The sequence below is a fragment of the Trichechus manatus genome, unplaced genomic scaffold, assembly GCF_000243295.1.
Source record: "Trichechus manatus latirostris isolate Lorelei unplaced genomic scaffold, TriManLat1.0 scaffold00011, whole genome shotgun sequence".
Taxonomy (NCBI): domain Eukaryota; kingdom Metazoa; phylum Chordata; class Mammalia; order Sirenia; family Trichechidae; genus Trichechus; species Trichechus manatus.
In genome coordinates, this window is record NW_004443947.1 from 1,753,366 (window position 1) to 1,770,184 (window position 16,819).

General features: G+C 42.3%; 1 protein-coding gene across 3 annotated transcripts in view; it reads left to right on the forward strand.

Moving 5' to 3' along the window:
- The window catches only part of UIMC1 (ubiquitin interaction motif containing 1), a 170,442-nt gene that overhangs the window by 33,601 nt on the left and 120,022 nt on the right, over window positions 1-16,819 (forward strand). For 2 of the 3 annotated variants that reach the window (XM_004371160.2, XM_023726481.1), the window contains exon 1: window positions 6,332-6,446. The exons of the other annotated variant lie outside the window; for it this stretch is intronic. The gene's annotated coding sequence lies outside the window, so the exon portion shown is untranslated. Of the gene's footprint in view, window positions 1-6,331; window positions 6,447-16,819 lie in introns of those variants that run through there. 3 annotated transcript variants of the gene reach the window in all.

A 16,819-nucleotide genomic window follows, 5' to 3' on the forward strand; every position in this document is an offset into this window, starting at 1 on the left:
GGTCCAGTTGTGAGGATTTTTGTTTTCTTTATGTTCAGGTGTAATCCATACTGAAGGCTGTGGTCTTTGATCTTCATCAGTAAGTGCTTCAAGTCCCCTTCACTTTCAGCAAACAAGGTTGTGTCATCTGCATAACACAGGTTGTTAACGAGTCTTCCTCCAATCCTGATGCCCTGTTCTTCATATAGTCCAGCGTCTCAAATGATTTGTTCAGCATTCATATTGAATAAGTATGGTGAAAGGAAGCAACCCTGACGCACACCATTCCTCACTTTAAACCACGCAGTATCCCCTTGTTCTGTTCAAATGACTGCCTTTTGATCTATGTACAGGCTCCTAATGAGCATAATTAAGTGTTCTGGAATTCCCTTTCTTCACAGTGTTATTCATAATTTGTTATGATCCACACAGTTGAATACCTTTGCATAGTCAATAAAACACACGTAAACATCTTTCTGGTATTCTCTGCTTTCAGCCAGAATCCATCTGACATCAGCAATGATATCCCTGGTTCCATGTCTTCTTCTGAATCTGGCTTGAATTTCTGGCAGTTCCCTGTCCATATACTGCTGCAGGCACTTTTGAATGATCTTCAGCAAAATTTTACTTGCGTGTGATATTAATGATATTGTTTGATAATTTCTGCAGCCAGTGGGATCACCTTTCTTGGGAATAGGCATAAATATGGATCTCTTCCAGTCAGTTGGCCAAGCAGCTTTTTCCAGATTTCTTGGCATAGATGAGTGAGCACTTCCAGTGCTGCATCCGTTTGTTGAAACATCTCAGTTGGTATTCTGTCAATTCCTGGAGCCTTGTTTTTCGCCAATGCCTTCAGTGCAACTTGGACTGCTTCCTTCAGTACCATCTGTTCCTGATCATATACTACCTCCTGAAATGGTTGAACGTCGACCAATTCCTTTTGGTATAGTGACTCTGTGTATTCCTTCCGTCTTCTTTTAATGCTTCCTGCGTTGTTTAATAGTTTCCCTGTAGAGTCCTTCAGTATTGCAACTCGAGGCTTGAATTTTTTCTTCAGTTTTTTCAGCCTGAGAAATACCAAGTGTGTTCTTCCTTTTTGATTTTCTACCTCCAGGTCTTTGCATAGGTCATTATAATACTTTGTCTTCTCAAGCCACCCTTTGAAATCTTCTGTTCAGCTCTTTTACTTATCATTTCTTCCGTTCGCTTTAGCTACTCGACGTTCAAGAGCAAGTTTCAGAGTCTCTTCTGACATCCATTTTGGTCTTTTCTTTCTTTCCTGTCTTTTTAATGACCTCTTGCTTTCTTCATGTATGATGTCCTTGATGTCATTCCACAACTCATCTGGTCTTCGGTCATTAATGTTCAATGCATCAAATCTATTCTTGAGATAGTCTCTAAATTCAGGTGGGATATGCTAAAGGTCGTACTTTGGCTCTCATTGACTTGTTCTAATTTTCTTCAGTTTCAACTTGAACTTGCATATAAGCAATTGATGGTCTGTTCCACAGTCAGCTTCTGGCCTTGTTCTAACTAATGATATTGAGCTCTTCCATCGTCTCTTTAGCTTTTCCATCATCTCTTTCCACAGATGTAGTCAGTTTGATTCCTGTGCATTCCATCTGGCGAGGTCCACGTGTATAGTTGCCATTTATGTTAGTGAAAAGTATTTGCAGTGAAGAGGTCATTGGTCTTGCAAAATTCTGTCATGTGATCTCTGGCATCGTTTCTTGTCACCAAGGCCATATTTTCCAACTACCAGTCCTTCTTTGTCGCCAAATTTCGCATTCCAGTCACCAGCAATTATCAGTGCATCCTGATTGTATATTTGATCAATTTCAGACTGCAGAAGTTGGTAAAAATCTTCAATTTCTTCATCTTTGGCCTTAGTGGTTGGTGTGTAAATTTGAATAATAGGTATATTAACTGGTCTACCTTGTAGGTATATGGCTATTATCCTATCACTGACAGCATTGTGCTTCAGGATAGATCTTGAAATGTTGTTTTTTTTTTTTTCTTGTTTAAAATTTTTTATTTATATATTTATTTTTGAAATGTTCCTTTTGATGATGACTGCAACACCATTCCTCTTCAATTTGTCATTCTTGGCATAGGAGAGCATTGATTGCCCAAGTCAAAATGGCCAATACCAGTCCATTTAAACTCACTAATGCCTAGGATATCAGTGTTTATGTGTTCCATTTCATTTTTAATGATTTCCAATTTTCCCAGATTCATACTTCATACATTCCACGTTCTGATTATTAATGGATGTTTGCAGCTATTTCTTCTCATTTTGAATCATGCCACAGCAGCAAATGAAGGTCCCGAAAGCTTGACTGCATCCACATCATTAAGGTCAACTCTACTTTGAGGAGGCAGCTCTTCCCCAGTCATCTTTTGAGTGCCTTCCAACCTGAGGGGCTCATCTTCCGGCACTATATCAGACAACGTTCTGCTGCTATTCATAAGGTTTTCATTGGCTACTTCTTTTCAGAAGTAGACCGCCAGGCCCTTCTTCCTAGTCTGCCTTAGTCTGGAAGCTCAGCTGAAACCTGCCCACCACGGGTAACCCTGCTGGTATTTGAATACTGGTGGTATAGCTTCCAGTATCACAGCAACACACAAGCCCCCACAGTATGACAAACTGACAGACGCATAGGGGCGAATATACTATCCTAGGTAATATATCATTCTTCTACTGATGGACTTTTACATTTATATCATTTAGGATGTTGTCTACTTCAAGTAACAGGAAACATAGCTCATACTGGCGCAAATAATAAGGAAATTTATTATCCCACATCACAGGAAGCCCAGAAGTGGAATGGTCTCTAGGCATGTATGATCAGGGCCCTAACCCTACTATTTTCTATTTCTTTCCTCCTCTAAACTGTGTCTTACATATTGTCTTAGGTTAGGTTCTCTAGAGAAGCAAAACCAGTCAAGTGTGTATATACATAGAGAAAGAGATATTTATCTAAAGGAAATGGCTCATGCGGTTGTAAAGGCTGTTAAGTCCCAAGTCTGTGGGACAGGTGTCAGGCTCGAGGCTTCTCCTGAATCACGTAGTTGCAAGGGCTGATAAATCCGAAATTCATAGGTCAGACGGCAGGCTGCTGGCTCATGGCTGCGATGGCCGACGAATTCAATCAGCAGGTAAGACAGTAGGCTGTTGGCCCACGTCCCAAGAACCAGAGGTCAGATGCTGATGAGCCAGATGCAGGATCCAGAGCAGAGCAAAAGCCAGTGACCTTTGCCAGAAAGTCCACATATATTGGATGTAGGCCACACCCCCAAGGAAACTCCCTGTCAACTGATTAGCTACTCACAGCAGATCCCATCATGTAGGTGATCATATTATATCAGATCTCATCATGGAGGTCATTATATCACTATATGACTACCAAACTACATCATGACTGCTAAACCACTGAGAATCATGACCCAGACAAGTTGAGACACAGCCTTAATGATCACAGTTATCCATTGTTAGGTAACAAATTACCCTAAAATTTGGTGGCTTAAAACATAAGCATTTAATTCTCATAATTCCTGTGGGTTATTAATTTGGGCACAGCTTAGCTGGGTGCCTTTGACTCAAAGTCACTTATGATGTTGCAGTCAAGCTGTCAGCTGGGGCTATGGTTTCATGTGCAGACTTGATTGGAAGATCTTTTCACCAGTATGGGTCTCCCTACATTGCCCCATGATGTGGCATTCTTTCCCCCAAAGTGAGCAGTCCAAGAGACTGAGTGAGAGTGCTCAGGAAACCCGTCTTTTTATAACCTAATCATGGGGATGACATCCCATCACTTCTGCCTTATTATATTGGTTAGAAGTGAATGATTAAGTCTAGCCAACAGTCAGTGGGAAGGGATTACACAAAAGTGTGACTGTCAGGATGTAGGAATCATTGGGGCCCATCTTAGAGGCTGCCTACCACAGGCTGGCTCTCCTCAGTGTTGCAAGATAGTTGCCAAGAACAACTGAAGGAACATTCTGCCCTGAACTAAGATGCTCTAAAAGGACCTTTCTGGCCCCGCATTGAGACCTTTTCTGGCTTTTCCCCCTTCTATCCAGTTCAGTTCAAATCAATCAACATTTATTGTTTGCTCTTGGCTAGGCACTCTGCTACTTGCTAAGGTTACAAGGACCATGGCTTCAGACAGCTCATAAGTCTTGTTGCAGAGATGCATGCAGGTAATAATTGCAGTGTACCGTAGGAGATCAAGAGTCCCAGCAGCTGAGAAAGCAAGAAGGAGAAATGAACTGAGATTAGAGGAGGCAGAAAATGAAATAATTGAGATAAATTCTGGAGGATCAGTTGGAGGTGGTTGACTTGGGGGATAGGGAAATGACATTCTAGAATTACAGAAAAGTACAAAGAATAATATAGCTAATGGTTCCACTACCCAACTGTTAACAGTTTGTTATGTTTATGTTTAGGCTTTTCCTTTTTGAAATCATTACTTATTTAACTAAACTCCTGCTTATCGCCACCCCATCCAACCTTGCTTCTCTCCCCACCCCATATCAGTATCATGGTGTGTATCCATCTAGTCCATTTTCTATACTTTTACACACATTTTCCACATGCAATATATACTGTTGTTTTATGTATTTTTAAATTCACAAAAGTAATTTCACAGTGTACGTATTTGGTTGGTACGTTACTATTTTATGAGCTATCAAATGTTGATAGGTATAAATCTCTTTTATTAATTTTATTTGTTGTAGTATTTTATGTAGAAACTTTTTTTTTTTTTTTTTTTTTTACCCAGCTGCCTCTAGTTGATATGAACTCATGCTGACCCCATGTGTGTAAGAGTAGAACTGTACTCCATAGGGTTTTCAACGGCTGATTTTTTAAATTAATTAATTTAGTTGTGCTTTCAGTGAAAGTTTACAGTTCAAGTTAGTCTCTCCTACAAAAATTTATACATACATTGTTATGTGACCCTAATTGCTTTTCCTATACTGTGACAGCACACTTCTTCTTTCCACCCCTGATTTCCCATGTCCATTCAACCAGCTTCTAACCCTCTCTGCCTTCTCATCTCACCTCCGGACAGAAGCTGCCCGTTTAGTCTCATGTCTCTACTTGAGCTAAGAAGCACACTTTTCACGAGTATCATTTTATGTTTCACAGTCCAGTCCAATCTTTGTGTGAAGAGCTGGCCTCGGAAATTGTTTTAGTTCTGGGCTGATAGAGAATCCGGGGGCTGTGCTTTCCGGGGTTCCTCCAGTCTCAGTCAGACCATTAAGTCTGGTCTTTTTACTAGAATTTGAGTTCTGCACCCCACCTTTCTCCTGCTCTGTCAGGGACTCTCTGTTGTGTTCCCTGTCAGGGTGGTCATTGGTGGTAGCCGGCACCATCTAGTTCTTCTGGTCTCAGGCTGATGAAGTCTCTGGTTTATGTGGCCCTTTCTGTCTCTTGGGTGAATACTTTCCTTGTTGTGTCTTTGGTGTTCTTCATTCTCCTTTATTCCAGGTGTTTGGGACCAGTTGATGCATCTTAGATGGCCGCTTGGCAAGCTTTTAAGACCCCAGACACCACTCACCAAAGTAGGATGCAGAACAGTTTCTCAATAAACTTTGTTATGCAATGGCTGATTTTTTGGAAGTAGGTTGTCAGCCCTTTCTTCTGAGGTGCCTCTGGGTGGACTTGACTCTCCAGGCTTTTGTGTTAACTGTTTGTACCACCCAGGGATCCACATTTTCATCATCCATGCCCTTATTGGACATTTCTGTTGTTTTCATTTTTCCCTATTACAAACAAATGTGTAGTAGGCTTCCTTGAACGTGTCCTCTTGTGCACACATATAAGAATTTCAGTATCATTCTAGATGTGAAATTGTTGGATCATACAATGCACATTTAAAATTTTACCACATGCTGTCGAATTGTCCTCAGTGGCTGTACTAATTTTATACTTCCATTTGCTACCTCTAGTAAGAGTTTACGTTTCCCAGATTCCCTCCCTGGCCCCTGAAATGATCAGACTCTCACATTTTGTCATCTGGGCAGCTGTTTTTCAAGGGGTCATATGAACAGATTTCAGTATAACTCGAGATGTATAATATATATTGTATAAATAAAGGGCCAGAGGCGGCTTGAGATTGCACAGCCAACTTTGAATGGTTCACTGTAGCGGTTTGGGGGTCCTGTTGCCCGTCTGGTTTTCTCTCAAAGCGCTAGCAAACGTAAACGGTGAGGGAGCCGGGACTGCGCCCCTCGCCCAGTGCAATTGGTACATGCCGGCGACGGCGTCCCCCGCCTTGCGGGTTGGTTTCGTCCCCAAGCATCCGCGCCTGCGCCCGTCCAGAGAGCGCGTCTCCTCCGCGCGGCTGTTGAGCTTCGCGCGCGCGCGCCCGCCGGCCCGCTCTTCGATCCTGACGCGCTGCGGCCGCTCGCGACCCTCACCACCTAGGAGGAGGGGCTCGGCGGAGCGATACGGCCGGCTGGTGGGTACTTGCCGCCTTCAAACACCTCCAGCCTTTCCTCTTCCCGCCTCCTTCCCGCCCTCATGGGGGCTCCGGCCCGTTCCTCACCGGGGTAGACCCCTCCCGACGCTGGAGTGGGCGCCGCCCGACGCCGGGTTGGGTCTCTCCGGACGCTGGGGTAGGCCCCTTCAGACGCAGGGGTGGGCCTCTTTCGGACGTCGGGGTGGGCCCAGGCCGACGCCCGGGCAAGTTTCCGGCCGCTCTGAGATCGCGGCCCGCCCCCTTCACACCTGAGTGGCGGTGGTCAGGCTCTCAAACCCTCGGGCTCTCCGGCTCCGCTTCCCCGGCGGCCCGGTTGCCACTTGTCGATCACCGCTGAAGGGCCCTCGTCCCCGCCTGCCCCTCTAAGGCGTCTTCCTCGCGCGAAACATCCCGAGAGAAATCTCTGTCCCCGCCGCTTCCCTCACGACGCCTCGGAGCCGGGTCCTCTCCCCGATTAAGGGCGAGTGGGCCCCTCCCGCCCTTCTTCCCCCTCATCCCTCGCCGCCCCCCCCCCCTCCGCCAAGTTACAATTTTTGTCGGAGCGATCCTTACCTTTAGTTTTTTGCTGAGAAAAATATATTTTTCTTGGAAATCATTACCATTTTCCCTTCCAACAGAGCCAGTCTGTTTCCCCCCATATGAGGACAGCTTGAAGCCTTTTTCACGTATTAATTTATTTAAGCCCCTGAACGATTTTATAGGTACTATTTTTATAGTCAGTTTCCATGTGAGATGACTGAGACATCTCCTAAGTGGTGGAGCTAGATTTCAGTCCAGGTAGTCCGACTCCAATGCTCTTGCATTTAATTACTATATCGTACTGAGATACAAGTAACATCCAGGAAAAAGTGAAAAGTTTTATGCTTTTGTCTATATTTTTTCCTGTTAAGGGAGGCAGTGCCTTGTAGTTGAGTCAAAGAATTTGTCTGTTTGGAATCAGAAACATTGGGCTTCAATTCCCAGCATAGCCATTTTCCAACTTAACAGTTTGAATAACTTTCCTCATATATAGTATCCTGTTGTGTGCCGTATTCCGACTCATAGCGACGCTATAGGACAGAGTAGAACTGCCCCATAGGATTTCCTAGGCCATGAATTTTTACGGGAGCAGGTCACCAGGTCTTTTCTCCCGTGGAGCCTTTTGGTTAGCAGCCGAGTGCTTAACCATTATGCCACCAAGGCTCCTTCAAGTGTAGTATACCAAACCAAACCGTTGCTGCGGAGTCAATTCTGAACCATAGCCACCCTATAGGACAGAGTAGAACTGCCCCATAGGGTTTCCAGGGAGTGGCTGCTGGGTTTGAACTGCGTATCTTTTGGTTAGCAGCCATAGCTCTTAACCACTGTGCCACCAGGGCTCCAAGTGTAATATAGTGATGTAGATATCTACCACATAGAGTTACTGGGAGAAATAATCTCTGTAATGCGTGTGAGGTACTGAGAATAGGTTTCAGGGGCTCAATAAAAATACCCAAACCAAACCCCATTGTGGTCCAGTTGATTCTGATTCATAGTGACCCTATAGGGCAGAGTACAATTGCTTCATAGGGTTTCCAAGACTAATCCTTAGAGAAGCAGACTGCCACATTTTTCTCCGGCGGAGCAGCCGGCGGGTTCAATGCTGATGTTTCAGTCAGCAGCTGAGCTCAATAAATAACTATAATTTGGTTATTATTCACGGTATGTTTGGATTCTGTTGTTGCACGCTTTTCCTAGAGTGAGGCTGGGTATAAACTAGGAAATAAAGCATCAAGTTTGTGTGTGTGTGTTTGTGTAGGTTTGCATTTAACTTTTTTAACATTTATTTTTTTGGCATTTTTTTTTTATTGTACTTTAGGTGAATGTTTACAGACCATATAGTTTCTCATTAAACAGTACACGTATTGTTTTATGACATTGGTTAACAACCCCACATGTCAACCCTCTCCCTTTGGATACCAAGTTTCTTGAATACTGACTTATTTAGGGGCAAGAGTCAATCTTTTGTACAGAATTGTTCTTATGGTCCCTATGCCCCCCAAGATTTTAAAGCAATTTTGGTGGATCTGGTACCTAGAATGTCAAGATTTTAAATTACCTTGTCAGTGATTGTTCTTCAGATAGATTAAGATGATAGATGTGCTGAAAGAAAATGACAAATAATATCCCAAATTGGGGATTTCCAAGGACATCACCAAAAATGCTACCTGTGAAATAAATATCAAGTCTCTCATTATTGGGTCACCTTTACTGTTTGTGCATTCTTTTAAAGACATTTTGTTCCTAACTTATAAGAAGTGGCTGTTGGCGTCCACATTTCATTCCTCCTCTGCAGGCAGTTAGTGGTAATTTATTCTGTTAGCCTCAGTTCAAGTAATTGAAGATAAGCTATTATTTTAGTGAGTTCTTTGTTTTGAGGGGTAGCAACTTAAATGAATAGTAGTTGAACTATATGCTGGCTTGCTTGCTTAAATTGGCTAAGCAGTGACCATTCTTACTGTGATTTTAGAATTGCTGTGGAAATATTGTGGCTAAATCTCAAGAAGCACTGGAATTTTTGAAGTTGTATCTGTGGAATGCCTCTACTTAATGCTCCTTTTGGATCCCTTTTCTGCTGTGGTCCTTTGAAAAACCCCTTTGTTCCTGTGGGTAGTTTGTGCTAGGGTGGAAGGGTTTTTATTTATTTACATGCCTTTAAGAAATTGCATTTCTTTGGTGGTATGGCTATGCCTACTATCAAATTTGAGCATATTGGGTTAAATTACACTAGGGTACAGAAAAAGTGTATTAAGATGGAAACTGCTCCATACAAGATGTTTTCCCAGGGCACTATGATTCCTCCAGTCTTCCCCTATACTAACCCCTACTTTCAATTCCTATTCATGCTGTTCTCTTAGATTCAAAGACCATCTTAAGTCACATATCCTCCATATAGCTTTCCTCAAACTATGATAATTTTATCCTTCTCTACCTTTATATAAAATTAAACAATTTAAATATACACTTTATGCTCCTCATTCGTTCGGCAAGTATTTATGTGTGCATACCATGCATCAGGCAGCATTTCTAGTTACAGGAAATATAAAGATAAGTCATGGAGTATTGCACTTAGGAGATCAACCAGTTATGTGACTTTAGGCATGTTATGTAACTTTTCTGAATCTATATTTCCTCATAGTAATTGTATATATTTCTAAGATTTGTTATGAGAATTAATTGAAATATTCACTCAATAAATATATATTTGTTAAAACAATTTGTTAGTGATTTTGAAGAATCTTTTTTTGAGGTATACATGTATACAGTAAAGTGAACCAGTCTTAAGTGTACAGCTTAATGTGTATACGCATGTTAACTCTTTCGTGCCTGGTGGTACATATAACGACCATGAACTTTTTCAGCCCCTAGGGTTTGTTGGGAAGCTGCTGTACTGTTTACAGTGTGTGCAGCTGCAAGGCAGGAGCCTTTATGACTCTTTGAAACCGAAGAAATGGACGTGTGTCACAAATTGCTGTTTTTACAGGGTATTGTATGAGGTGTCTGAATTTTTGGTGGGAAAAATAGAGATTTTGAAAATTTTTGTTACACAGATGTACCAGTAGACTCCAGTGGGGACTCTGGGATATAATTTAGTGGTACTTCGTATGTACCATTAACACTTAGGGTATGCTTGTGGAAGGGGGCAAGAAAAAAATCCATACTGCCTACCAAAAATTCAGATATACTCAGTGATTCAGCGTGCTTCCATTAATGAAAACACATGGTATCAACAAAAAATTCAAAGTAGAAAATAATTGGGTCACCAAGAGGTTAACTACCATCCCAATCAAGATGAGCAATTCTCCAGAACTAGATGGTGCCGAGCTACCTTCACCAACTGCTCCGACAGGGATCACAGTAGAGGGTCTTGGACAGAGTGGGAGAAAAATGTAGAACAAAATTCATATTCATAACAAAAGAACAGACTTATTGGTCTACAGAGACTGGAGGAACCCCTGAGACTATGGCTCCCGGACACCCTGCTAACTCAGAACTGAAGGCTCTTCCAAAGTCCACCTTTCAGCTGAAGATTAGACAGGCCTATAAAACAAACGTGAGGAATGTGCATTTTAGTTCAGTCAAGTATACTACAAGATCAAATGGGTAACACCTGCCCAAAAGCAAAGATAAGAAGGAAGAGACAAAACAATGAATGGATGTGGAGAACCCAGGGTAGAAAGGAAAAGGTGGAGAGTGCTGACACATTGCAGGGATTGCAGCCAATGTCTCAAAACAATCTGTGTATAAATTTTTGAATGAGAAACTAATTTGTGCTGTAAACTTTCACCTAAGACACAATAAAATTAAAAAAAAAAAAAAAAAAAGATGAACAGTTCAAGTTCCCTTGTGCCCCTTCCTAGTTAGTACCGTCCAGAGGTAACCAGTGATCTGATTTGGATGACCACAGGTTAATTTTTTTAAAACAGCCTTATTGAGCTGTACTTTGCATTATCTGCAACTCACCCATTTAAAGTATACAGTTTATTGGGTATTAGTATATTCACAGAGTTGTGCAACCATCACCACAGTCAATTTTAGAACATTTCCATAGTCCCAAAAAGAAACTTCATATCCTTTAGCCATCACCTCTCAATCCTCCCATCCCTCCCAGTCATAAGCAACAACTAACCTACCTTCTGTCTCTATAGATTTGCCTATTCTGGATATTTTATATAAATGGAATATGTGGTACAGTGAATTTCTGTGGCCGTTTTAGCCATGCATAGTCTTGTAACTCTCACACAATGATTAGGTATGACTATGCAAATAAGGTGCTTGTAGTCCACAGAAGGGATTAGACAGTTTATTGGTAATGCAAATGTTATGAATTAAATTGTAAACCCCGAAAATAATGTGTTGTAAAATCTAACTTCTGTGCTTGTGGTTATAATTCCATTTATAACCACAATGGGTTGTCGTTGTTACATTAATGAGGCAGGATTAGTATAGGGTGTATCTTGAGTCAGTTTCTTTTGAGCTATAGAAGAGATTAAACAAGCAATTGAACAAGCAGAGATGGGGGAAGATTGATGTCAAGTCACATGGAGATGTCCAAAGAACCAGAAAACAGAAGCTGAAGAGACAAGAATCTTTCCCCAGAGCTGACAGAGAGAGAAAGCCTTCCAGTAGAGCTGGCACCATGATTTCAAGACTTCTAGCCTCCTAACTGTGAGAAAATAAATTTCTGTTTGTTAAAGCCATCCACTTGTAGTATTTTTGTTATAGCAGCACTAGATAACTAACAATTTGGTACCGAGAAGTAGGGGCGCTGCTCTAACAAATATCTACAATGTGGAAGTGGTTCTGGAATTGGGTAATGAGTGGAGGCTGGAAGAGTTTTAAGGTATCTAATAGTAAAAGCCTAAGCTGCCTTGAACAGACTGTTGGTAGAATTATGAATGTCATAGGCAATCTTGGTGAGGGCTCTGAAGGAAGTAAGGAGAGCTATGGATAAAGTATCATCTTAGAGACTACATATGGCACGAGCAACAGAATGTTGCTAGAAATGTGTACGTTAAATGTGCTTCTGGTGACCTTTAAAACGATAAACATGAGATTAGACAATGGCGGAACGGTGATGCTTTTTATGCAGTGGCAAAGAACTTGTGTGAATTGTGTTCAAATGTTTGGTGGAAGGTAGAACTTGTAAGTGATGAACTTGGATTTTTGGCTGTTGAGATTTCTAAGCAAAATCTTAAAGGGGCCTCATGATTTCTCCTTGCCGCTTATAGTAAAATGTGAGAGGAAAGAAATGGACTTAAAAATGAACTGTGCAAAATGAAAACAAAAAGATTTGGAAAATTCTGTCGTACAAACTAAGGACGTGTGTCCTAGAGTTTTCACCAAGGATGTGGCTACACAGTCTTTTGTTAGATTAAGCCTGTGACTGATGGATCTAACCAACTACCACAACAGAAAACCCATCAGTTTAGACACAAGGGGTTAGAGACAGGACGAAAGGAAAGAAAACTGTCTGCCTCTTGGAATTCTGCCTGCAGGAAACAGGTCGAAGAAGCTTCATCTGTTGTCCTCCAAGAAAGAAAAGTACCATTCCTAGAGCAGCTCGGAGATAAGCAAAACTGTTGGAAGGAGCATGGGAAGCAGGGTCTTCTCGGTTTCAAAGGGTGGGGCCATGGTTTCCTGGATCTCAAAGAGTGGGGCCATAGCCTCCTAGGTTTCAAAGAGTCAGATCTTAGCCAACTCAGTTCCGGAGTGTGGAACTGCTGTTAAGGTGTTCCAGATGGATGGGGTTGCTGCCCAAAGCTGGGGGTGGGGGGTGGGGCTTCCATGCCCAAGAGGCAGAAGAACAGGGCCTGCCAGGGCCAACAGGGTGGGGCTGCCACTCACATGTGCTAGGAGAATGGGGCCTCCCAAAGCCAAGGGAGCAGACTTGCCATCCCAGTGGGCCTGGAAGGTGGAGCTGAAGCACAGGGGCGAGGGTCCTTCTTGTAGAATCCAGAGGGCATGGCCAACACCCAGAATCTGGAGGACAGAGCCATTGCCCAGACAGTCCCAAAGGACAGAGGATTATTTTTAAGCCTTGAGAACTAATCCAAATTGTTTTACTGGATTTTGGACTTGTTTGGTGCCTGTTATCCCTTCTTTCCCTCCAGTTTCTCCCATTTGTAATGGAAATGTCAACCTTGTGCCTGTCCCACCATTGTACTTTGGAAACAGATAATTTGTAATCTAGATTTCATAAATTCACAGATGAAGAGGAATTTTGCCCCTGGATGGACTATGCCTAAAGTCTCACCCATATTTGATTTAGATGATTCAGAAGATGAGATTTTAGACTTGGAGTTGATTTAAGACTTTTGGGATGATGTGATGGGGTGAATGTGTTTTACATGTGGCAAGGACATGAATTTTTGGAGGCCAAGGGGTGAAATGTTATGGATTGAATTGTGTCCCCCAAAAAATATGTGTTGTAAATCCTAATCTCTATGCCTGTGGTTATAATTCCTTTTGGGAATGGGTTGTCTTTGTTATGTTAATGGGCAAGATTATTGTCGAAGTGTCTTGAGTCAGTCTCTTTTGAGCTATAAAAGAGATTAAACAAAAAATTGAGCGAGCAGAGATGAAGATTGATGCTAAGTCACATCGAGATCTCGAAGGAAGCAGGAAACAGAAGCTGAAGAGACAAGGACCTTCCCCCAGAGCTGACAGAGAAAGCTTTCCCCTAGAGCCGGCGCTCTGAACTCAGAATTCTAGCCTCCTAAACTGTGAGAAAATAAATTTCTATTTGTTAAAGCCATCCACTTGTGGTATTTCTGTTATAGCATCACTAGATAAGTAAGACAGCAAATAAGGTGTATGGCATCCTTGTGGAGATGGTACCATGCAAATAAGGTGTATGGAACCCTAACAAGGGGATTGGTCAGTTTTGCCATTCCGCTAGGCTTAAAATGAGCCATCCAGGAGGTGAGAAAAGAGGGACCTTGCTACCATTAAGAAAGAAGAACCAGGAGTGGAGCGTGTGTCCTTTGGACCAGGGCTTTCTGCACTGAGAACGTCCTAGACCCAGGAGACAGAGAAAGATCTGTAACACCAGAGATGGTACAAGACAACGAGAAACAGTGGCAGAGAAACGGGAGCATCTGAACCAGGAGACCAGCTCGAGATGGCCCAGTGTGCTTCCCAGTCCACGGAGCAAAGTGACTGCAGTACATGTCTAGGTCATCTAGTGCTGCTATAACAGAAATACCACAAGTGGATGGCTTTAACAAACAGAAATTTATTCTCCCACAGTCTAGGAGGCTAGAAGTCCAAATTCAGGGCACCAGCTCAAGGGGAAGGCTTTCTTTCTCCAGCAGCTCTGGAGGAAGGTCCTTGTCATTGATATTTTCCTGGTCTAGGAGCTTCTCGGTGCAGGCACCCTGGATCCAAAGGACATGCTCTGCTGCTGGCGCTACTTTCTTGGTGGTATGAGGTCCCCATGTCTCTCTGTTTGCTTCTCTCTTTTATATCTCAAAAGAGATTGGCTTAAGACACAACCTAATCGTATAGATTGAGTCCTGCCTCATTAACGTAACTGCGGCTAATCCCACCTCATTAACATCGTAGAGACAGGATTTACAACACATAGGAAAATCACATCAGATGACAAAATGGTGGGCAGTCACACAGTACTAGGAATCATGGACTAGCCAAGTTGACACACATTTTTTGGGGATACAATTCAATCCATAACACTGGGTATGCCAACCCATGGAGTGAGAGTCTTTGGACAGGAGGCTTCCTAGTGGAGTAGGGTGCTTCTGGGCAGTTATCGGCAGAGCTAAAGAGCTTTGTAACACTTGCCGGAGCAGGATAGAGGCCAGGCCTGAGTGGGGCCAAGGTAGGAGGGCTGAGAGAGGAGGCCTGTCCTGAGGGTGCCGAGGAGCCGAGAGAGCTGTCCTGCACTGAAGAAGGGAGACTGCCTACATGCTTACTGATCCTGATTGCGAGTTGTAACCTGTTACTTTCCTAATAACCCCCATAGCTGTCAGTTATGGTCTGTGAGTTCTGCAAAGCCATTGCGATGAATTACTGAACCCAGCAGAGAAATAGCGCCGTGGGAGGGACAGCTGGTGTCAGAATTGGTAAAAAGGTTGGAGGATGGAGATACATTTGCACTCCACCTTATAGGAATCAGCCTTGGGCTGATATAATCTTGATTCCCTCTCCTCCTCCTCGTGAAGTTAGAGAAGGAGGTCTGATGCAGCCGTGCCATCTTTTACAGTTGGTTTCAGAAGTGGTGGGATTCGTTGCAGTGGCTTCAGAATCATAGAAGTATGGTACTTTGGAGTAGAATTAATTGAAGGGATATGGAAAGTGAAACTTTTGATTCTTAGATGGTTACTTTGGTTGCTGTTATCTGTAATGCCTGAAAGGAAAGTAAGCGATCTTATGCTGGCAGAGCAGATAGGGAAATGGAGGAGCAAAAAGCCACATCTAGGGTGCCTTCGGGCAAAAGCCAGGCTTATTAAACAAGATGATTGATAAGGGTCCAGGGTCTTCTGGTTTCACCACAGAAGCCCAAGGCCATATGCATGTAAGTGGGAATAGCCCAGGGGTGGAGAAAAGATGAAACTGAAATGTTAAGATAAGGTTTATGTATTTATTTGAATAGACTATGGATATAGACTATTTCTCCTACCTAGTGTTGTAAAACAGACCTAAATATATGAATGGAAATGAATGTTGTTGTTAGGTGCTGTGGAGTCATTTCCGACTCATAGAGACCCTATGTACAACAGGACGAAACGCTGCCTGGTCCAGAGCCGTCTTCACAGCTGTTGCTGTGTTTGAGCCTATTGTTGCAGCCACTGTGTGACTCCATCCAGTTGAGGGCCTTCCTCTTTTTTGCTGACCCTCTGCTTTGCCAAGTATGACGTCCTTCTTCAGGGACTGGTCCTTCCTGATAACATGTCCAAAGTATGTGAGACAAAGTTTCGACATCCTCACAGAAGTACATTCTGGCTGTACTTCTTCCAAGACAGATTTGTTTGTTCTTCTGGCAGTTCACAGTATATTCGGTATGCTTCACCAGCACTGTAATTTAAAGGCATTAATTCTTGTCACGTTTTGTAGTTTTTTTTTACTTTTTTGATGATACACCTTAGATTGATGTTATTGGCTTTTGAACTTCACATGACTGGAATCATACAGTAGATATTTTGTGTCTAGCTTGCTTTACTTAACATTGTGCTTTTGAGATTCGCCCAAGTTGTTTGTAGCAGTGGCTCATTCTTTTCATTGCTGTGTAGCATTTCATTGTATGAATACACTACAATTTATCTGTTCTACTGTTGATAAGATATTTGGGTTGTATCCAGTTTTGGGGAGTTATGAGTAAAACTTCTATGAGTATTCTTGTACATTTCTCTTGGTGGCCATAGGAACTCTCTTTTTTTTAAGTATATAACCAGGAGTGGAATTGTTGGGTCATAAGGTATTGCCAGTTTTCCAAAGTGGTTGTACCAGTTATACTCCCACCAGCAAAATACCAACACTTGATGTTATTAATCCTTTTATTTTAGCCATTGTGGTGAGGTGTAGTAGTGGTATCTTATTGTAGCTTTATTATATAATTCTCTGATGACAGTGATGTTGAACATCTTTTCAAATGATTTTGATCCTTTGAATATGCTTTTTAAAAAATCTTTTTTTTTATTGTACGTCAGGTGAAGGCTTACAGAACAAATAGTTCCTCATGAAACAATAGTACACATGTTGTTTTATGACATTGGTTACCAACCCCACAACATATCAACCTTCTAACTTCACAACCTTTTTTTTTGGTGAAAATACACATAGCCAAAGATACACCATTTCAAAAATTTCTACAT